Source organism: Sus scrofa, chromosome 5 (genome assembly GCF_000003025.6).
Source record: "Sus scrofa isolate TJ Tabasco breed Duroc chromosome 5, Sscrofa11.1, whole genome shotgun sequence".
In the NCBI taxonomy this organism is placed as follows: Eukaryota; Metazoa; Chordata; class Mammalia; order Artiodactyla; family Suidae; genus Sus; species Sus scrofa.
Genome location: NC_010447.5, coordinates 68755334 through 68777633, shown reverse-complemented (window position 1 = coordinate 68777633; position 22300 = coordinate 68755334). Strand labels below are relative to the sequence as shown.

The following is a 22300-nucleotide window of genomic DNA, read 5'->3' as shown; positions in this document are numbered from 1 at the left end:
CACACAAATCTGGAATTCAGAAAAGAATGAGCTTGAAAACAGAATGAGGTATTAGTAGGATTAAAAGTGATACTAGCATAATTATCAGTGTAACAACAGCAGACAAAATCCTTTTTTTTTTTTTAAAAAAGAGATATACAGAGGAGGAGCAAGGATCAAAATAAAGAATCCAGGAGAATACCAAATATTAGATGGTAAATTCAGGACTGGCGCTGAACCCCTGGACTCCCAGTTAAATGTACTCACATCAGATCTCCTTCCCAATGGGAAAGCAATGGAAATTTTAAAACTCCCTATTTCTAAGACTTCACTTTCCCTTCAAATAATACTGCATAATTATGTTGCTTAAAAGCACCAAGTTTACTTACATGATACCTCAAAAGCAATTTTCTTTACCTGAAGAAACTGCTAACTTAATTGTTTGATACCTCTGGTCTAGAAATCCACCTCTCTTCCAGGAAAGGGATTTTTAAAAAACCAGTAATATTCACATGTTCCATGAGGGCAAAGATTTCTGTTTTGCTCACTGCTAAAAACTAAACTGCAACAGATACACAGTAGACCTTCAGTAAAGGTTTCTTGAATAAATGAATGACTGTATCATTCTTTAGGGGAAAAAGAGGTAAAGGAATTAATATTATTTATAGGACATTTAATCACAGTTGGGCTTCTTATCAAGGTAGACCATATTAGTGCAATGTATTACTTGACCTATTTCATGATTTTAATGTTTATGTTGCCTCCATTTTTTTCTTCCTTTTTTTGGGACCACCCTCACAGCATGCAGAAGTTCCTGGGCCAAGGATCGAACCCACACTACAGCAGGGACAACACTGGATCCTTACCCGCCAGGCCACCAGGGAACTCCTTGCCCCTAATCTTAAAACGGCAAACAAGCTGTGTGAAACAATACAGTAGTTCCTCAAATTGATAAAAATAGATTTACTCTATGATCACCAACTCCACTTCTAGGTGTATACCCAAAAGAATTGAAAGCAGGGTCTTGCAGAGACCTTTATACATTCATGTTCATAACAGTTATTCACAATACACAGAACGTGGACCAGCCCAAGCAAGTGTCCTTCAATGGATAAACAGCCAAACAAAATGTGATCTATACATACAATAAAATATTCTTCAGCCTCAAAAAAGAAGAAAATTCTGACATAAGCTACAACCTGAATGAACCTAAGGACACTATGCTAAGTGAAATAAGCCAAACACAAAACATAAATACCGTATATTCCACTTACCGTAGGTACTTAAAAGTAGTCAAATCCATAGACAGAAAATAGAATGGTGGTTGCCAGGGGCTGAGGGGAAAGAGGGAACTGAGAGGAACTGTTTACTGGGTACAGAGTTTCCTTTTTGCAAGAAGAATTCTGCAGATGAATGGTGGTGATGGCTGCACAACAACATGGATGTACAACATGACAATACCCTTTAAAATGGCTAAGATAGGAGTTCCCGTCATGGCTCAGCAGTAACCCACCTAGTACTCATGAGGAGGCTGGTTCAAACCCAGGCGTCACTCAGTGGGTTAAGGGTCTAGCACTGCAGTAAGCTACGGTGTAGGCCACAGGTGTGACTCAGATCCCACATTGCTATGGCTGCTGGGGAGCTGCAGCTCCAAGTGGACCCCTAGCCTAGGAACTTCCATACGCTTCAGGTGTGGCCCTAAAAAAAATTAATACATAAAATAAAATAAATAAAAAATAATTGAAAAATTAAAATGGTTAAGATAGCATATTTTACATTATGTATATTTTACAAATTTTTTAAATAGGGGGGCAAAAAGTTACACTATAGGGTTCCACTTATGTAAAATTATTGAAATGACAAAAACATAGAAATGAAAAACAGATTAGTGGTTGTCCAGAGTTAAGAAAGGTGTGGGAGTGGGAAGGAAGACTGCATGGCTACTACTTAAGGGAGACAGTCTTAGGGGAGACACGACTGATCTGTATCTTGACTACATCAATGTCAATATCATGTATATAGTTCTGCAAGTTTTAAAACTGGGAAAAACTAGGCAAAGTGCATGGAAGATCTCGCTATATTATTTCTTACAACTATATTTGAATCTACAGTTATCTCAAAATGAAGAGTTTAATTTTTTTTTATAAAAAAAAAAAGCACGCAAACCCAGCTGTAGTTTTAAACATAATACTTGATACCAGAAATTGAAAAAAAAGGGGGGGGGGTGTAGAAAATCATGTACATAGTTTCCCAATAAAACATTCACACCATAATGCCAACAGCACCTGGGTGCTAAAAATAATATCCCCGAAAAAGCTCATCAATACATTTCACCAAAGGATGATAATAATAATTATGACAATAGTAACAGGTTCCTCAAAAAATTCAAAAGTTGACCATGACTCAACAATTCCACTTCCTAGTTATGCACCCAAAATAACTGAAAGCAGTTACTAATATCAAACTGATTCTTACACACCATATTCCCAATAGCTAAAACATGGAAACAAGCCAAGTGTCCATGGACAGATGAATGGACAAACAAAATGTGTATAAGCATTCAGTGTAATATTTTTCAGCTGTAAGAGGGAATGAAGGAGTTCCCTTCACGGCTCAGCGGTTAAGGAACCCAACTAGGATCCATGAGGATGCAGGTTGTATCCCTGGCCTCGCTCAGTGGGTTAGGGATCCAGCATTGCTCAGAACTGTGGTGTAAGTTCCCTAGCCTGGGAACTTCCATGTGCCACAGGTGAGGCCCTAAAAAGCAAAAAAAAAAAAGGGGGGGGGGATGAAGTTCAGATTCCTGCTACAACAAGTAGAAGAGAAGTTACAAAGGATTAAGGGAGAACAGTGGGAATTATTGTTGGTGGTCAGTTTTTGTTTTAGGTGACGGGAAAATTTTGGAATAGATACTGATGGTGGTTATACAACACTGTGAATGTACTTTAATGTCACTGAAATATGAACTTCAAAACAGTAAAAATAATAAACTTCATATCATGTACATTTTAGCATAATAAAAAATAGCAATACTAAAACCGAGCAGGCCCCTGTGGGGCTCCTGCACACACAAGCCATTCTGTGCCCCCATTTCTTGTTTTTAGGGAATAAGCTTCAGCCATCAAGGCCTTCCATGAGTTCCAAAGGGAAGGTTCAAACAGTTGCTCATCAGGGAAGGGAGGGAATGCAGAGACCAGGGAGAAACAGTCAGGAGACAACAGTGCAGTCTTGCGGCAGGGTCCTAGTTCCTCTTCAAGGAATATACATAACAACATCTTTCAGCTCTTCAGCAAAACTAAAACCCCCAACAAGTAGAAGACGTTAACTACTTGATGAAGCCTTCTTCTTCCAGAAAGGAGGACCACCAGAACCAGTCCGGGGGCCACTAAACACCAGCTCTGAAAAAGAATCCAAGCTTGCCTCTACTCTGTTCCTTATCTGCAGCCCTATTCTCCACTCCCAAAACTATAAAACCACCTCCTAATCCCAAAGGGGGCACACTCTTTAAGGCATTAGCCTGCTGTGGCCTCCTTTGCCTGGCAAAGCAATACACCTATCTTTTTCTCCTTCACCCGACTCTTGTTTCTATTTGGCACCAGCGACAGAGGCTGAGTTTTGGCAACAATACCCACTATAAGTTATATGTATTTAGTGCTTACTATATGCCAGGCACTGTGTCTTTTACTTAATATTTAAGAATAAATTCATTTAAAGCTCTGTGAGATGGGTACCATAAGAAGCCCCAATTTATACATAAGGAAATAAAGCAAGACAAGTCAGAATAATTAACATACAACTAGTAATTGGTAAGCTAGAACTTTAACCCAGTCAGTCTCGCTGCTGAGGCTCTTCACCTATACTGTTATATAACTTTACTAAAAACGACTAATATGGGTGAAGGGGTAAATTTACTGTCTTATTTTGGGAACAAATGAGAAGAAATAAAATTATCTTTATCAGAGTTCCTGGAGTTCCCACCTTGGCGCAGCAGAAATGAATCAGACTAGGAACCATGAGGTCGCAGATTCAGTCCCTGGCCTCACTCATGGGTTAAGGATCCAGTGCTGCCATGACCTGTGGTGTAGGTAGCAGATGTGGCTCAGATCCCAAGTTGCTGCGGCTGTGGAGTAGGCCAGCAGCTACAGCTCTGATGTGACCCCTAACCTGGGAATTTCCATATGCTGAGTGTGCAGCACCCCCTCAAAAAAAAAAAAAAAAAAAGACAAAAAGTTAAATTATCTTTAAAAATTGGGTGAAAAAAGGAGATAGAAATGTCTTTTTTAAAACATGCTTAATTTAGGCCTCACAGAGTCCAAACTCATTAAAAAATAAATAAATAAATAAAAGTTTTAGTAACTGTAAAAGAAGATAATCAAGGCAATAGCTTTCAGGAAAATATACTATCGTACTGTGTCTCTCTCTACTAAGCTTTTTATTAATGTAAAAAATACACTTGGGAGTTCCCACAGTAGTTCAGTGGGTTAAGGATCTGGCATTGCAGCAGATGTGGCATAGATTGCAGCTGTGACTCAGATTTGATCCCTGGTCTGGGAACTTCTATATGCCATGGGTAATAACACTCAGAAAAGCACACTAAGGACACAAAGTTGACAAAGTATAAATGCTGTGTCACCAGCAACAAACAACATTCTGGCACCCAGAAGACCTCTTCCACGTCACTGAAAAGCTTTTTCAAGTATTAATTTTAAGAGGTTCAACCCTTACTTTGTCAGTTAATGTGATAGATAGAAACCTTCCAGCAAGGTTCTCTAAAGACTTGCCATGTGCCGTGGACCTCACAAATTCTAAGGACCAGTGGTGTAATGTCTTTGTGTTAGCCGGGACACAGCGAGTGGGGCGCAGTAATCTAGTTCTAGTTGCACCACTTTCTAGTTCTATAATTATTCAGTGGTAGAGAAGAGACTATAAAATATGTCCCATGATTTTGTTGGCTTCCTCTAAGGTGAAAGTAAAACCAAGCAGGACCCTATGGTTTCTGGGCACAAAAGCCTGGATCCCCCATTTTTTGTTTGTAGGAAATGGGCTTCATTCAGCTTCCAAAGGGCAGGTTCAAACGGTTTTAATCAGCGAAGGGAGGGGATGCAGAGATAAGGGAGGAACAGTCCAGAAACAACAGTGCAGCCTTGGGACAAGGTCCTAGTTCCTCCTCTAGGGGTACACATATCTTTGAGCTCTTCTGCAAAAGTAAAATCCCCAACAAATGGAAGATGTTAACTACTGGACGAAGTATTCTTCATTTCAGAAAGAAGGTCACGGTGTGATCATCTCAAGGACCACCAGTACCAGTCCCAGACCACTGAACACCAGCTCTGAAGAAGAATACAAGCTTATGTCTACCTTGATCCTTATCTGTGGCCCAAACTGTAAGATTCCTTCCTATCCTCTCCCAAAAGAGGGCACAGTCTTTAGGGCATTAGCCTGCTGTGGCCTCCTCTGGCTGGCGAAGCACTAAAAGCTATTCTTTTCTACTTCACCAAAAACACTCTCTGCGTTTCTTATTTGGCACCATCGAACAGAGGCTGAGTTTCAGCAACAAAATTTGGAGGGCTCATTGTGAAAGTTGTATAATGACATTATTCCAGTGTTGTCTATCTTTCTGCACTGAAGCATGCATTTGGTACATGGTTAATAAGATTTCTGGCAAGAAGCTCATGTTCCTTTTTTTTTCTTTCTTTTTTTTTGTCTTTTGTCTTTTTAGAGCTACACCCACGGCATATGGAGGTTCCCAGGCTAGGGATCTAATCAGAGCTGTAGCTGCCAGCCTGCGCCACAGCCACGCCACATCCGAGCTGGGTCTGCAACCTACACCACAGCTTACGCAATGCCAGATCCTTAACCCACTGAGCGAGACCAGGGATCGAACCCACAACCTCATGGTTCCTAGTCGGATTCGTTTCCACTGTGCCATGACGGGAACTCCACTTTTTTTTTTTTTTTTTTTTGGTCTTTTTGCCATTTCTTGGGCCGCTCCCGAGACACATAGAGGTTCCCAGGCTAGAGATCCAATCGGAGCTGTAGCCACCTGCCTACACCACAGCCACAGCAACACGGGGATCGAGCCACGTCTGCAACTTATACCACAGCTCACAGCAACGCCAGATCCCTAACCCACTGAGCAAGGCCAGGGATCGAACCGCAACCCCATAGTTCCCAGTCGGATTCATTAACCACCGCACCATGATGGGAACTTCCGCATGTTCTTTCTTGATTGGAAACCCAAGTTGTACAAAATGTTCCACATGGACACATGGGTATGCTGTGCCTCTCGCTTACCTCTTCTTTCAGACTCCACATGAAGTAAAATATAGTGAATGCAAATCTGAAATATTAATGTTGCCGAGCTCTGTCAACACGTGCCAAATATAAGTGCAGAGAGAGAGTTTGGGGAGAAGAGAAAAATAGCTTTATTGCTTTGCCAGGCAAAAAGGGACAAAGGTTGGACACTCTTAAAATTAATACTTAGAAAAACTCTACAGAAAAAAAAAAAGTGGAGTTCCTATTGTGGCTCAGTGGAAACAAACCCAACTAGTATCCCTGAGGATCCAGGTCGATCCCTGACCTTAGTCAGTGGGTTAAGGATCCAGCGTTGCCACAAGATGCAACACAGGTCCAGCTCAGATCCTGTGTTGCTGTGGTATAGGCGTCAGCTGCAGCTCCGATTTGACCCCGTAGCACCAGAACTTCCATATGCCACCAGTGTGGCCTTAAAAAAGTTTTACAGTGATGGAAGAGAAGGGTCTTAGAAACATAGACCAAATCTACCTCTTTCTCTTCACTCTTATTTCCTGGTTCAAGCCACCACCATCATGTCTCACCTGTCCTAACAGAATAGCCAGGAAGGTCTCCATGGTCCTTTTTTATTACCCACCCACCCCACCCCTTATTGACAGGGGCAGAATAGGACAGTTACAAGCAGTTGCCAAAGTCCATAGATAGAGGGAACTTTGGGAGACCACTCTAAGTAAATGATAGCTCAAGAAAGCCATAAGAAGCAGGCTTGCTTAACTATAAAATCATAAATAAGATAATGATCTAAGATATGCCTCAGGTCACTAAACGAAAGATAAAATGAAACCTGCATTCAAGTTTAGCAACACAATGATCCATAGGACCAAGGACAGGAATTTAAGGGAAAGATAACATTCCAAAGTAGGAGACCCTCATTACATGGAAACCTGAGATGATGCAACATATTAAGCATATGTTACCACCCTTCTGCTGATTTGAATAAGCACAATGACTCTCCTGGCTTGACCTCATAGGGTCAAATACTCTCTTACCCAATATGAAGGAGGAGCTAGTGATGTAAGCCAAGGCAGTTTTTTCCCACTCCCCCACTTTCCTTGAATTATAAAAAATGTAGCCCACTTAATTCTTTCCTGATGGCTTGTATCCCTCACAAGCGTCCTAGCTTACTAAATCTATTTCTTGCCCATCACTTGGCCTCTTGCTAAATTCATTCTGTGCTGAGACTCAAAGAACCTGTGCCTCAGTAAATCCAGACATCAGGTGAGTGATTCTAATTTAAAAAAACAGAAAAATTAAAATTAAAAAAAAAAAAATGGGTTTAAGTCCCAATCTAGGTTTAGGCTGGGTTCGAGCCAGAGGTTTCTGGGCTTCATTATTCTCAGAATCCAGTCCTCAAACAGCCGTCATAGTGATCTTTATCAAAAGGCTTTGAGCCTACATCTAAGAAACCTCTTACGCTGGCTTACAAAACCTTAAATGACTTAGCCCCATCTCTGGCCTCATTCTGTACCACTCTCCCCCTTACCGCTGTTCCAACCGCAATGACTTCTACTCTCCTCTTCACACTGAGGAGTTCAAAGGGCTCTGAAAGCTCAAAGGTCTATCACCTGGTTCCTAAGGCCAGGAACACACTTCTCCTGAATCTCCCCAAGGCTGGGCTCCTTTTTCACATGCAGATCTCAACTTAAAGGTCACCTCAAAGAAGCCTTCCCCATCCACACAATCTCAGTCACTCCTTATCACATCACCTTTTAATTAATCTCTTTCATAGCACTTATCCATTTGTTTAATACTGGTTTTCTCCCATTACACTGAAGAGACATTATGTATCTTCTTTACTCCTATATCCCAGCACCTAAAATAAAATAGTTAATAGCACAGTAGGTGTATTTAGTAAATATCTGCTGAATACATAAGTGGGGAATTACTACCCACACTTCAAGAGAAAGTTCATGGGCAGAAACTAGTTTCCCAGACTTCCCCAGACTCCTGATATTAACTCCTTTCTTCTTATTATTTACTAATATTTCTATTATAGTACTTGTCAGAATTTATTGTATTTGTCTTCCGCTCCTCAACTGCAAAACTTCTCAGGGTCATGTGGCTCAGTGGTAATGAACCCAACTAGCATCCATGATGATGCAGGTTTGATCCCTGGTCCCATTCAGTGGGTTAAGGATCCAGCATTGCCATGAGCTGTGATGTAGGTCACAGACATGGCTTGGATCTGGCATTGCTGTGGCTGTGGCATAAGCCGACAGCCTCAGCTTCAATTGGACCCCTAGCCTGGGAACTTCCATATGCCCAGGTGCAGCCCTCAAAAGCAAAAAACAAAACAAAACAAAACAAAAACAAAGAACCTTCTCAGGGTCAGGGAGCCTTTTTTGGAATCCATTTTTGTATTCACAACAAGCATGGTCTGGGATATAAAGGAGGTATTTAAAAACCTTTGCTGATGATAAGGAGGAGGAGTGGGATGACACGAAAAGCTATCATGCAATGAGTGCTTAACTACATGCAAAGCACACAGAGAAAATTTCCCATGGATTATCCCTTTAAAATCCTTACAACAATCCTAGGTGACAGGTCAACTGTTTCTTCCATTTTGGAAATGACAAAACACCCAGAGAGGTTATAAATAACTTGCCTGAGATAACTACAGTAATAAGCAGCAACCTAATCTATCTAGTCAATCTAGTCTACTTGACACTCAAGTTAATGCTCTTACCCACAACCTTCTACGTTAGCATGAACCATAAGCTATTCTCAGGTAAATGCATGATAGATAGCACTTAAATGACAAAACCAGGAGTTAACACCGACAGTACACTGTACTTTACAGCAATGTTGAAAATACAGTATTAAGAAATAGTCAAGAAACAGGGAGGAGCATGGAGCCTTGCTCCATACCAGAAGCAATAAAATAATTAAAATTGGAATTCTTCCCAAACACTAACATGTGAGTAGAAAAATGTCAATTAAAAAAACCTGATAACTGGGAAAAGAATAACTGATAAAATGGGAAAAGTTCCCAACATATGTTACTAACTGAAACAGCCCTTACAAATGGTAAAGTTATAACTGAGAAGGAGCAACAGCTAGATTTTTTTAAGACAGGCACTATCACACTTTCATGTTCATAAAACCTTAACTGCTATAAGAACAGACACATTTCAAATCAAACTGCGGTTTACTTTTTTAAGGATTATTTTGAAGCTATAAAGGCTGGCAACACTCTGTATCATTTACACTACTTTTCTTTCCTAGCATTAGGTAGGGCAACTTTTAAGTCAAGTCACAAGGAACCTCTTCAAACTTAACTGTCCCACCCTACTGACTAACTCTGAGAAGAAACCAGGCAAATTTTGTGAAGAAGAGTTGGGGAAAAAAGCAGCGAAAGCCTACCTCTCAGTCTTGAGACCTACTTCAGAAGCACAGTATTACCGACCATCACTAACTATAAAAATGCCAGATAAGGTGAGCTCTGACAGGTACTTTCACTTAATTGTAACAACCTGCCTGTTACAGATAGTATTACCTCTACTTACAAATGAGAGAACTGAGGGTAAAACTACTCAAGGTTACAGCAGTTACAAAATAGAGAAGCAAGAACTACCCAGGTTAGGGCCCTCTCCATTACACAACACTGCCTCCCACAAAGGTTAAGTGGTCCCATTCTCCTAGTTATGATGTCATCTCTTTGAAGGGAGGTGAACTGCTGCTTAATACTTACTGGAGCCAACTTTAAACCAGGCTAAGGAGTCGGTCTGTCACCTATCGTCTCATTTAATCCTCCAGCAATCCTTATGAAATGGGGTCACTGAGGCTAAAGAAGATCAAATAACTTATCAATGACACAAACTTAAGTGGAAGACTATGAATTCAAATCTGTGTGTGTCTAACTCCAAAGACTACACCTTACCACTACTTTACGGGGCTTCATTAAAGACACAAATAGTGCATTACAGCCACTGGTCACACTCACAAATAAAAACTTTTATAAAAAAGATATTATACAACTTTTAGAGCCACACTACAATGGTTGTTTCCATTTCACAAGATCTATAAGTAACCCTGAGTTTCTAAAATGAAGAACAGTACACAATAATGCAAACGTACATTATACAAACAACAGTCCTGAAATGTTAGAGAAATCCTGATGAGTCCGGGGCAAACTGTCATACCTACACTGAACCAAAATATGTAAAATAGAGACTTCCTTCCACAAATATGCCCTATCATACAACCACACTCTTGTTCCATCTATTTCAGGCATAAAATACGTCCAGGTAAAATATCTGACTGCAGAGTCAATGTTTCAGGCAAAATCAAAAACCCTACTTTAGTAAAGACCTTCCTCTGTAAGCAAATAATAATCATTCATGGCCCTAACTCATCCTACATAACATTCTCTACAAGTTTGTTTTCTCACAATGCAATAGTTAGAAAATCCAAGCAAGTGGTTAGTTATCCCCCTCGATATCATAATCCGAAATCTAGAAATAAAACTTGTTTCTACAACTTTTCTCAGTATCTCTCAATTCCACTAAAACACAGAGCCTTCTTTCAACCATTAATATAAAAAACAAGGAATGGGGGAAGCTTAAAATATATAACTATCTGCAGACCTCACAGCAACTCTTCTCAGACCACAAATACAATAAAAACCCTTTCAAGTGGAAAGGAAAATAATTTTCATCTTAAATTAAGTGATTTATAGCAGCTTCCATAAGACATTTCAAAAAGCTAAGACTCAAATTTATATGCATAATTCTCCTAAAATCAAAATTGAAAGTCTCTAACTTCAGAATATATATGATAAATAGCAACTGATAACTAAATACACAGAACTATTCTAAAGTTTCAAATATCAAGAAGTCAACTGAGTATCTCCTTATCTAGTTTCCAAAGTGTGTAGATAGTAACCAGCAATTCAAAAAGCCAGCAATCTGTTTCCTCATCAAAGTTTATCCTCAAACTGTCTGCAACTCGCCTCTATTAAAAAAGCAGCTTAGTGGGAGTTCCCGTCGTGGCTCAGTGGTTAAGGAATCCGACTAGGAACCATGAAGTTGTAGGTTCTATCCCTGGCCTTGCTCAGTGGGTTAAGAATCCGGTGTTGCTATGAGCTGTGGTGTAGGTTGCAAACGAGGCTCAGATCCCGCGCTGCTGTGGCTCTGGTGGTGTGGGCGGGCGGCTACAGCTCCAATTAGACCCCTAGCCTGGGAACCTCCATATGCTGCGGGAGCAGCCTTAGAAAAGGCAAAAAGACAAAAAAAAAAAAACCAAAAAACAAAAAAGTAGCTTAGAGAAAGAAATGACATTTTAGCAAAATCTACAAAATGTGCTAGATCTATCTCCTCCTCTAGGTTCTTTTTCTGCATCAAGTAATCCACCAATTACCCTGGCCCAAAAGTCACAAACCAACATGTGCAGCAGCCTGATGAAAGACAAAAAGACTGTTATTGTGCTGAGACAGAAACTGCTTAAAAGATTTACAATTCAAGTTGTAAAACATACTGTTAAATGGTGCTGCAGTAACTGGCTATGCATATAAAAAAATTATGGGGAGTTCCCGTCGTGGCACAGTGGTTAACGAATCCGACTAGGAACCATGAGGTTGCGGGTTCGGTCCCTGCCCTTGCTCAGTGGGTTAACGATCCGGCGTTGCCGTGAGCTGTGGTGTAGGTTGCAGACGTGGCTCGGATCCCGCGTTGCTGTGGCTCTGGCGTAGGCCGGTGGCTACAGCTCCGATTCAACCCCTAGCCTGGGAACCTCCATATGCCGCGGGAGCGGCCCAAGAAATAACAACAACAACAAAAGACAAAAAAAAAAAAAAAAAATTATGCTTCACATCATACACACAAAAAAAATTTTTTTCAGGCAAATCAATATCTAAACGTAAAAAAACGAATTTCTAAAACTTTTAGAAAGAAATACAAAGACCTGAATGGCCTTGGAGTATAATAATTTCTTTTTTTGGACATGCCCGTGACATGCACAAGTCCCAAGGCCAGGGATCAAACCTGAGCCACAGCAGCAACATGAGCTACAGCAGCTGATAACACCACATGCTGAACCCCCTGAGCCACTGGGAAACTCATGGAATAGATTTCTTTTCTTTTTCTTTTTTCTTTTTTTTTTTTTTGCTTTTTAAGACCTCACCCATGGTATATGGAAGTCTTCCAGGTCAGGGATCGAATAGGAGCTACAGCTGTCAGCCTACACCAGTCACAGCAACATGGAATCCAAGCCACGTCTGCAACCTACACCACAGCTCATGGCAACGCTGGATCCTTAACCCACTGATCAAGGCCAGGGATAGAACCTTCATCTTCATGGATACTAGTCGGATTTGTCTCCACTATGCCACAACAGGAACTCCCTAGATTTCTTAAATAAGGCACAAAGGACACAAACCAGTAAAGAAAAGGGTGATAGATTTGATAATCACTTCTATTCAACAAAACCAACCATATAAAAATTTAACAACAACAAAAAAAAGGAGTTCCCATCGTGACTTGATGGTTAACAAATCCAACTAGGAACCATGGGGTTTCGGGTTCAATCCCTGGCCTCACTCAGTGGGCTGAGGATCTGGCGTTGCCGTGAGCTATGGTGTAGGTCTCAGACTCAGCTCAGATCCTGCGTTGCTGTGACTCTGGCATAGGCTGGTGGCTACGGCTCCGACTGGATCCCAAGCCTGGGAACCTCCATGTGCCTCAGGTGTGGCCCTAAAAAAGACCAAAAAAAAAAAAAAAAAAAAAAAATTAACAGATAAGCCACACAGACTAGAAGATATCTGTGATTCACTTAACAGACATAAACAGGTATGCAACAAACTCCTAAAGAGCAATTTTAAAAGACAATCCAACTGGGATGGGGGAAGGAGGAAAGACAAACCAGGACAGACACAGCTAGTTCAAGAAATGGAAATCTGAGGTCACTCAACATTCGAAAACATGCTCAATCTCATAAATAATCAAGAAAAAATTTTAGGCATTCCCGTCGTGGCGCAGTGGTTAACGAATCCAACTAGGAACCATGAGGTTGTGGGTTCAATCCCTGCCCTTGCTCAGTGGGTTAACGATCCGGCATTGCCGTGAGCTGTGGTGTAGGTCGCAGACGCGGCTTGGATCCCACATCACTGTGGCTGTGGCGTAGGCTGGCAGCTACAGCTCCGATTCGACCCCTAGCCTGGGAACCTCCACATGCCTCGGATCGGCCCAAGCAATGGCAAAAAGACCAAAAAAAAAAAAAAAAAAAATTTAGATATCATTTCACCCTTATCTGATTTGTAAACATGAAAAAAATCTGGCAATGTCATGCCATGGATCTATAAGGATTTAGATACAGCAAATTCTTTTTTTTTAATTCATTAATTTATTTTTTGTCTTTTTGTCATTTCTTGGGCCCCTCCTGCGGCATATGGAGGTTCCCAGGCTAGGGGTCTAATTGGAGCTGTAGCTGCCGGCCTACGCCAGAGCCACAGCAACGCAGGATCCGAGCTGAGTCTGCAACCTACACCACAGCTCACGGCAACGCCGGATCCTTAACCCACTGAGCAAGGGCAGGGATCGAATCCACAACCTCATGGTTCCTAGTCGTTAACCACCGCGCCATGACGGGAACTCCTTTTTCTTTTTTTTTTTTTTTTTTTTTTTTTTTTTTTTTTTTTTGGTCTTAGATACAGCAAATTCTTAAGAGGTCTCTTGTGGCACAGCGGGTTAAGGATCTGGCATCATTATCACAGTGGCTCAGGTTGCTGCTGCGGAATGGATTCGATTCCTGGTCCAGAAACTCCCATATGCCACAGGCATGGCCAAAACAAACAAATTCTCATGTTCTTCACACTAAAAAAATGCAAAGTGTTAATTCTGGAGAGCAATTTGGCAATAATTCCACTTCTGGGTAACTTACACCAAATAACTTCATTTCAAACTTAGTAACCACATACACACACAGGAAAAAATGGAAACAACCTAAATACCTATCAACACGAAAATAAACTTAAACTGGCTCTGTTCGTATAACAAAATAATGTAACTATACAATAGATAAAAGTGATGACTGTAATTAAAACGAATCATATGAAACTGCCATTTGAGTAAAAACATCAGCAATTTCATGAACCTAAAAAACATATTTCATGAAAAATAAGTTATAGAATAGGTAGAATAATGTTTACATAAAGTTTGAAAATACTCAAAACAAAATTATGATTTATGCCTATGTAATAATTCATAAAAACGGATATCAGAAATGTCAACACCAAATTGAAGACAGTGACAAGTAACCCAAGAAGGTGCCTCGACTACACATGAAAGTTGGTTAGGACTCAGCACTTTCACCACTGCAGCCCGGGTTCAATCCCTGGTCTAGGAACGGAGGTCCCACATCAAGCCGCCGCACACCATGGCCAAAAAAAAAGAAGGGAAGTGTGGGAAAATGTTAAGATTTGACATAGCTGTACAGAGGATTTGTGAATGTTAATTTTATCGGTCTCTGTATTCTCCTATATGTTTGAAGCATTTTAAGGGAAAAAAGTCTGTGTTAGCCAAATAAAACACATATCTCCACCTTTCTTTAAAAAAAAAAAAAAAAAAAAACTTTCTCTAACACTCAATTTAATCAGCTCCTTAGAACCTCTCAAGGGAAGATTTATCCCTGGAAAATTGGTCTTACTCCTCCTTCCAGTTCAGTGCTATGTATTTTACCATATTCCATTTTTATCTCTGCTGCCAAGAAAATTCAAATCCAAATCTTATTCTTAGTCACTGAATTATGCTGCTACTTGGGAAAAGAATATAGGCTTCCTCCTTTTCTTCATTTCTCTTTCATATACATGTACTTTTTAATTATACTTCTGGATCTTTTAAGTTACATAAATTCTGGAATGACATAAAATAAAAATAAATCAAAAGAAAATTAAAATAACCCTTCTCTTTCACCACACTAAGGAGTTTTTACTGCCACTACCTCTTCCCTGTCCAAAGGAATGGGTGTGCAGATACAACTATGCATACATGTTCACTAAACTATTTCCAGACATGTAGGATTTAAGTGAAAATGCAACCACTGAAAAATAATTAGCTGTTATACTAACAAAAAAATGCATAAATGTGAAGTTGGACAAAATTTAATAAGCTAATTAATTCTGTCTCAAGACCATGATGTTCTATATGCTTTGTGTTCCTGTGCATGGATATTGTGGAAAATGCAAGGTCCAATAAGCATATGAACAGTGTAAGTCAGATATAAAGAAAATTCTATTTTTATGATTTTTTTTTTTTAAAGACTGAAATGGAGTTCCATTGTGGTTCAGTGGGTTAAAGATTTGGCATTGTCACTGCAACAGCTCAGGTTACTGCTATGGTGCAGGTCCAATCCCTGGCCCAAAAATTCCCATATGCCTTGACCAAAAATAAAAAGACTGAAATGTCCTTTCCCACAGGTATTATTCCCATCCTAAAGATCTTCTGGCAGTTTCCTGAATTTAGCAGTTTCCTTTTCCTTCTGTCTGGACTCTCCCAATGACTAAGCCGAGCATACCACTTCTCCAGCACTCATTCTGGCTACACATGGTATGTTCCAATACAGAAAATTCAAACCAAAGCCCCTAATTAATCCATTCCTTAACTTCCAAAACTGAATGGCAAATATGCTTATTAAATAGGTTATTTCCTAACAAACAGGTCCTAGGATATCAACCAGTCCTGTTTATCTCATTTTATTTTATTTTTGTCTTTTCTAGGAATGCACCAGCGGCATATGGAGGTTCCCAGGCTAGGGGTCTAACCGGAGCTGTGGCCACCAGCCTACACCAGAGCCACAGCAACGCCGGATCTTTAACCCACTGAGCAAGGCCAGGGATCGAACCCGAAACCTCATGGTTCCTAGTTGGACATGCTAACCACTGAGCCACACAAGAACTCCTACCTCATTTTTAGAAATAAAGGATAATATAGAGAATGTGCACCAATGTGACCACTTTGTGCTTCAATGTTTTGAGTTCACATTTCACAAACACTTTAAAAAGGTCATTTTTAACAAAGTTAAAGCACTTTACTCAGCAGTAAGCCCAGAACACAATCCAATTTAAGTTTTAAAAAACATAACATTTACGCACCACCAGGATTGCTACAGATATCCTTAAGAAATATACGGTCTACTGGGCAGTCACACAGATTCTTTTTAACAAGGGTGGCAGAGTCATGCTGCTTTCAAGGCTCTATCTAAAGGAGTAAGTCTAGAAAGAACAACTATAGAATAAGTCCTGCCTAAAATAATTCTAAATCAACTTCAAAAGAATGCTATCCAAACAAAACATCTCCAAGAGAAACAGAATGCACTGCAAGAAATGTGTAACTCCCCATCAGATAAAGATTGGGGGAAAAAGTTCACAATAGCATGGAGAAGCTAGACCTTTCTAGTACAAGTTTATACTATTGTGACTTTTCTGGATGGCAGTCTGGCAATATACATCAAAAGGAAAAACATGCACTTCCTTCGATTTAGTGACTAGACTCTTAGATAGTTACCCTAAAGAGTCATCAGCATGCAACAACTGTCCACACAATACATATGTGCAATATACAATAAATTTAAACAATCTAAATGTCCATAAATAGAATGCTATTAAATTATGGTGCACATACTCAATAAAATATTACGAAACTAAAGAATGGAGTAAATGCAAATGTATTGACCTGAGACGCCATCATGAATGTTGATTTTCAAAGCACACTACTATCAGCCAAGATGGTACCAACTGCCAAGCTCCCAAGTGCTACTTCCAGTCACAAGTGGGAAACAAGATTCCAAGCCACAGCCTGAGAAGGACTGCCTGGTGTCAGCAGTGTGCGTCTTCTACGAACTGCTCAAGGAGAACCAGTCACCAGCAACAAGTCCAGCAGAAATAAACACTCGCTGCCCAGCTACCAGTTAATAGAATTAATAAAGTGGACCCTCTGGTCTATGCTGAGGAGTTTCCTCAGCAGAACATTCACTACAAATCCAATGTGGAGATCTGCAAATTGATCACTGTATCAACCAAATAAACTCAGCAAAGAAATGGCAAAGTTGGTGATGCTCATGGCACAGACTGGTCACTGCCACCCAAAACATCCAGACAACTTTCCTCAAGAACTGAAAGACCTGCTCTCCTACAATCATACCATCTTGAATGTAGATTTCCCAATAATATTTTGCCATGCTCTGATCTTGCTGAGAAGAATCTCCTCAATCCATCAAGGTTGCTAGAGCTCTTCTTTGAACTTCTCTCCCTTGCCATATGAGTTTCTGAGACTTTATACACTCATTTTGTGACTGTAGAAAATAAAAATGCAAAAAGCAAGAATAAAGTGAATATAGTATTGCAGAATTGCATGTACACATGTTAAGGGACAGCAAAGGAACTGCAGCCAAGATATCTTTGGAAGTGATAACTAAACTACAGAAGAAACATCTGAAATTATGCCAAAACTGTCCATGTCACCACAACCGTATGCCTTTCTAAAGTCCCCAAGGTATTAGTTGCTGCCTTGACAGTCTTCCAAAGGAAAAGATGAACAAGAGGACCAGAACAGCAACTCGGAATGCTAATGCAGTATCCACAGGAGAGAGGCTCCAAACACATGAAAAGAAAGTTATGAAAGTAATTCAGAAATGAAGAAAAAAAATGGAATTGTTTAACTTTCAGCTATCTGTTTGACTCATGAGCCCTAGGATTTTGCAGAAAAACTACTAAAGCAGCCAGAGTTATAAGGGAATGTTTGAAGATGCTGCTCATGAATCTTATCTCCAGATTGTCAAGAATTGATGAGCTTTTTCTCCCTAACTTCTATCCCTTCGTGCAACGGTTTCTGCAGCAGCACCAAAGAGAAGTACAAGATCATTCTGCTTACGGTACACACTTCTGTTCACCCAGTGATCCCAGAGACCATTCAGTTGCTGCTCATGACCATGGCCACCCATTTTGTTATGACAAGAACTCTGGGAGATCAGGACTGTAGTAGCAAATGCTCTGACAGAGATAACAGCTCAACGACTGAAAAACTTCCTCAAGACCTGGCCCAGTACAAAATCTACAAAAGGACTTTAACTCAGTTCGTATGAAAACTGAATCCACAGATACTGCAGAAGGAACTCCTCTGTAAGACTACCAAGGCCTTAACAAAATCAAGGGTGGAATAATATGGAAAATTAGAAGTTCTACAAGTTGATGAAGAGGATTCTGAGAAAGATAAAGATGGGGGGGGGGGAGATACCAGTCTCAGTGAGGAGGAGAAGCATGCTGACAGTAAGCAGGCTGATGGCCACCACTCTTGCAATGAAGAACAGCAAGAAATCTCCAAGAAGCTGAATGCCTTCATGGAGGAGCCAGACTATCCAGTTAAAAAATATGTGCTTACCAGAGTTTCCATTGTGGCTCAGCGGTTAATAAACCCAACAGTCATCAACGAGGACACGGGTTTGATCCCTGGCCTCACTCAGTGAGTTGAGGATCCATGTTGCCATGGGCTGTGTTGCAGGTCACAAATACAGCTCAGATCCTATGTTGCTGTGGCTCTGGTGTGGGCTGGCAGCAACAGCTGTGACTAGACCCCTGGCCTGAGAACCTCCAAGTGCTACGGGTGGGGCCCTTAAAAAAGACAAAAAAAGACCAAAAAATAAAATACAACAAAATAAATATAAGTGCTTCCCAGAGCTTCCATATGTGGTTCAGCAGGCTAAGGATCCAGCACTGTCACTGCAGTGACATGGGTTTGAGCCCTGGCCCAGCAACTTCTGCATGCCACAGGTGCAGCCAAAAATAAACAACAAAAAATCACTAACAGATTCTATAAGGATAATTACAAAAACTCCTGTAAGTGCTGTCATTCTAGACAGTGTTTACTTTCAACTTAACACTTTTCTGACATATTTTAATTTTCTACATTGTATATGTATCATTTTTAATACAAATAAAGTAGCAGTCAGCAAACTTTTTCTATTGAATGCCAAAAAGTAAATCTTATAGGCTTTTCAGGCCACAAGAGTCTCTGTCCCAACTATTCTACCATTACACCATAAAAGCAACCAAAGACAATACCTAAATGAAAGCATATGGCTATGTCCTATTAAAAACTTAATTTATAAAAATACACAGCTGGCAGGACATGAACAGCAAGCTGTGAAGTTTCCCAACCCCTGAAATAAAGAAGGAAACAAAATTGTTTTCATTTTGGAAAACAAAATGTGATTTATACCAAAGAAGATATATCAACTAAACTGCCACTGCGGATGCTGGGGGGGGGCAGGGAATCTGGTTTTTGTTTTTTTGGGTTTTTTTTTTTGGTCTTTTTAGGACTGCACCCAGGGTATATGGAGGTTCCCAGGCTACAGGTCTAATTGGAGCCACAGCTACTGGCCTACGCCAGATCCGAGCCTCATCTTCGACCTACACCACAGTTCACGGCAACACTGGATCCTTAACCCAGTGAGTGACACCAAGTATCAAACCCGCAACCTCAGTGATCCTAGTCGGATTCATTTTGGCTGAGCCAAGATGGGAACTCCAGAATGTGTTCATTTAATCTACGCAAGTCTGGAGACAGAAAAACACAAACTCCTTTACTTAGGCTCTAGAAATCCTCCTTCCATCCTCAGTGCCCCAGGAAGGGAAAATGTGCTAAGAAATCTTAAATCTAGCTAGGAATATACACTGGTGTGCAGGCATTACAAATAGAAGCTAAAAGAAAAACATCTTTCATATTTAAAACAACTTGAAATTTCTTCAAATTTCATAACTTACCACCAAATAGCTGCCACCACACCTGTGGCAATTACTCACAATTACTGATGAAATAATTTTCATTTTGGATCATCACAGTCATCACTGACAAATTTGTGAGAAGAGATGAAAACACCTATGGATAACTAACACTATTATCAGAAGTGAAATAGCTGAGACAAAAATTAGAAATAAAAATCTAGGGCATTCCCGTCGTGGCTCAGTGGTAATGAACCTGAATAGCATCCATGAGGATGTGAGTTTGATCCCTGGCCGTTCTCAGTGGGTTAAGGATCCGGCATTACCGTGAGCTGTGGTGTAGGTAAAAGATTAGGCCTGGATCCCTTGTTGCTGTGGCTGTGGTGTAAGCTAGCAGCTGAAACTCAGATTTGACCCCCAGCCTGGGAACTTCCATATGCTGCACCTGTGGCCCTAAAAAAAAAAGAAATCTATGAAATTCTTTTTTTTTCTTTTTTTTCTTTTAACAGCCACACCTGCAGCATATGGAAGTTCCTGGGCCAAGAGTGGAATTGGAGCTGCAACTGACAGCTTACACCACAGACACAGCCACACCAGATCTGAGCCGCAGCTTGAGGCAACACTGGATTCTTAACTCACCGAGTTAGGCCAGGGACAGAACCCGCATCCTCATGGACACTATGTCATGTCAGGTTCAGTTCCCAACTCGCTGAGCCACAACTGGCAACTTCACAAATTCTGAAAGAATTAGAATCAGAGGGTGGTAAGAGGGGACACATAAGTGGCCTTTGATATGAGAACACTTCAAACTTCAAAACTGACAAACTTTTTGATCTCTGCCCCAAAATACAGCTTTGAGTTGGAGGAAACTATTTTTAACATTTCACTGGGGAGAGTTTTGTGGTCAGATCTGAAATGTTATGACAGATTTCTTGGAGGAGGGAGGAAGGGCTGTTTTTGGAGGAGATATGATGGTAATAACCTAGGGCTGAGAAATCCAGAGTCTAAACATAAAGACGTTAAAAGACCACTCTACTTAAAAAACAAAAACAAAAAACTAAAGAAATGCCAACAACCTGCATTGAAGTTAGCATGCCCGATACAATCACAGTGGGACGTCTGACTCCTATTGGGCGACCCCACAAAGTTGTCAAACGCCAGAAGCCAACGTAAACATGGTCCAAAGCCGGGACCCAATGCGAGCTCTCACACGAACGCCAAGATCCACCGAAGCCGGTGAGCAGCAGCCCCAACAGGCAACACCGACGCAGGCAACCCAACGCGGTCCCGGACACAGGGCCCAGGACGCGGTCCAGCCAGTCATCCCTGCGGGCAAGGACTGGGAAGGGTCCCTCCGCCGCAGGCACCGGACGGGTCTCTAAGTGAGCCCGCCCGGGAGTGCGGCTAGCCGAGACGCGAAGGGGCGCTGGGGCCGGGGAATCCCGGGGCCGAAGGAAGCCAGGACTGGAGGTACCCGAGGCCGTCAAAGGTGGGGCTGAAGGGACCTGGGCTGAGTGGCGCCGGGACCGGGCGGCAGAGCTGGAGACAGAGGAGCGCCCTCCCCTCCCGCCGCGCCGCCTGGACAGCAGCCCGCAGCCCTCAGCCCTCGCCCCCTGCGGCCCGACCTCCCTCCTCGATACGGCGCTCTCACTCAAGAACCTCACCAATGCTCGCCGCCGTCTCGCCGCGCGTCTCGGGCTCCTCGGAACCGCGGCCGCCGGGAGCCCAGGGTAGCGGAGAGGCCGCCCGCTGCCTCCGCCACCGCCACCGCCGCCACCGCTACCACCGCCGCCGCCGCCGCGACCCAGCGTCCGGGAGCTTACTCGCGCCGCAGCCGCCGTGACGCGAATCGCACGAGTCGGCTCTGACCAATGAGAGCGCCCCTCATGCGCAGCCGCGCTGGCCCAAGCCGGAAGTGCCCAGTCGGTCGCTCCGGGGCCTGGTGCAGCTTGGGAGCCACTGGTGAGTCCGGAACCTAGCCGGCTGCACCGAGAGTCCCGAGATACGGAAGTCTCTTCGCGTCCCTCCCGGAAACCGGGAGCCGGTGCATCAGAAGAAGCAGGGCCGCCGGGCTAGGGGACGCTTCCCGGTCTCTATGGATACGCCTCAGGCGGAACCGGAGTTGCGGGGTGGCTAAGCTTCGGACTTAAATCCGAAGCATGTTACCCAAAACAACAGCGTTTGCCTTTTATTACCTAAGACACTATTATTTGTGCCCTATGGCTTCCAGCAAACGTGTGAACCCGCCCCTCTTAAAATATAATTCAGAGCGATTTTTAAAATATTTTAGTGTAATAGGTC

General features: G+C 41.8%; 1 protein-coding gene and 1 pseudogene across 2 annotated transcripts in view; one reads left to right on the top strand and one right to left on the bottom strand.

Annotated features, from left to right (window-relative positions):
- Positions 1 to 21845, bottom strand: part of ADIPOR2 (adiponectin receptor 2) — a 51459-nt gene extending 29614 nt beyond the window's left edge. Inside the window, exons 1-2 of one of the 2 annotated variants that reach the window (XM_021091197.1) lie at positions 21664 to 21826; positions 20639 to 20737 (exon numbers count right to left, since the gene is read on the bottom strand). The gene's annotated coding sequence lies outside the window, so the exon portion shown is untranslated. Of the gene's footprint in view, positions 1 to 20638; positions 20738 to 21663 lie in introns of both variants that reach the window. The other variant, XM_005664110.3, reaches the window with a different exon arrangement.
- LOC102159577 lies at positions 16969 to 18780 on the top strand (annotated as a pseudogene).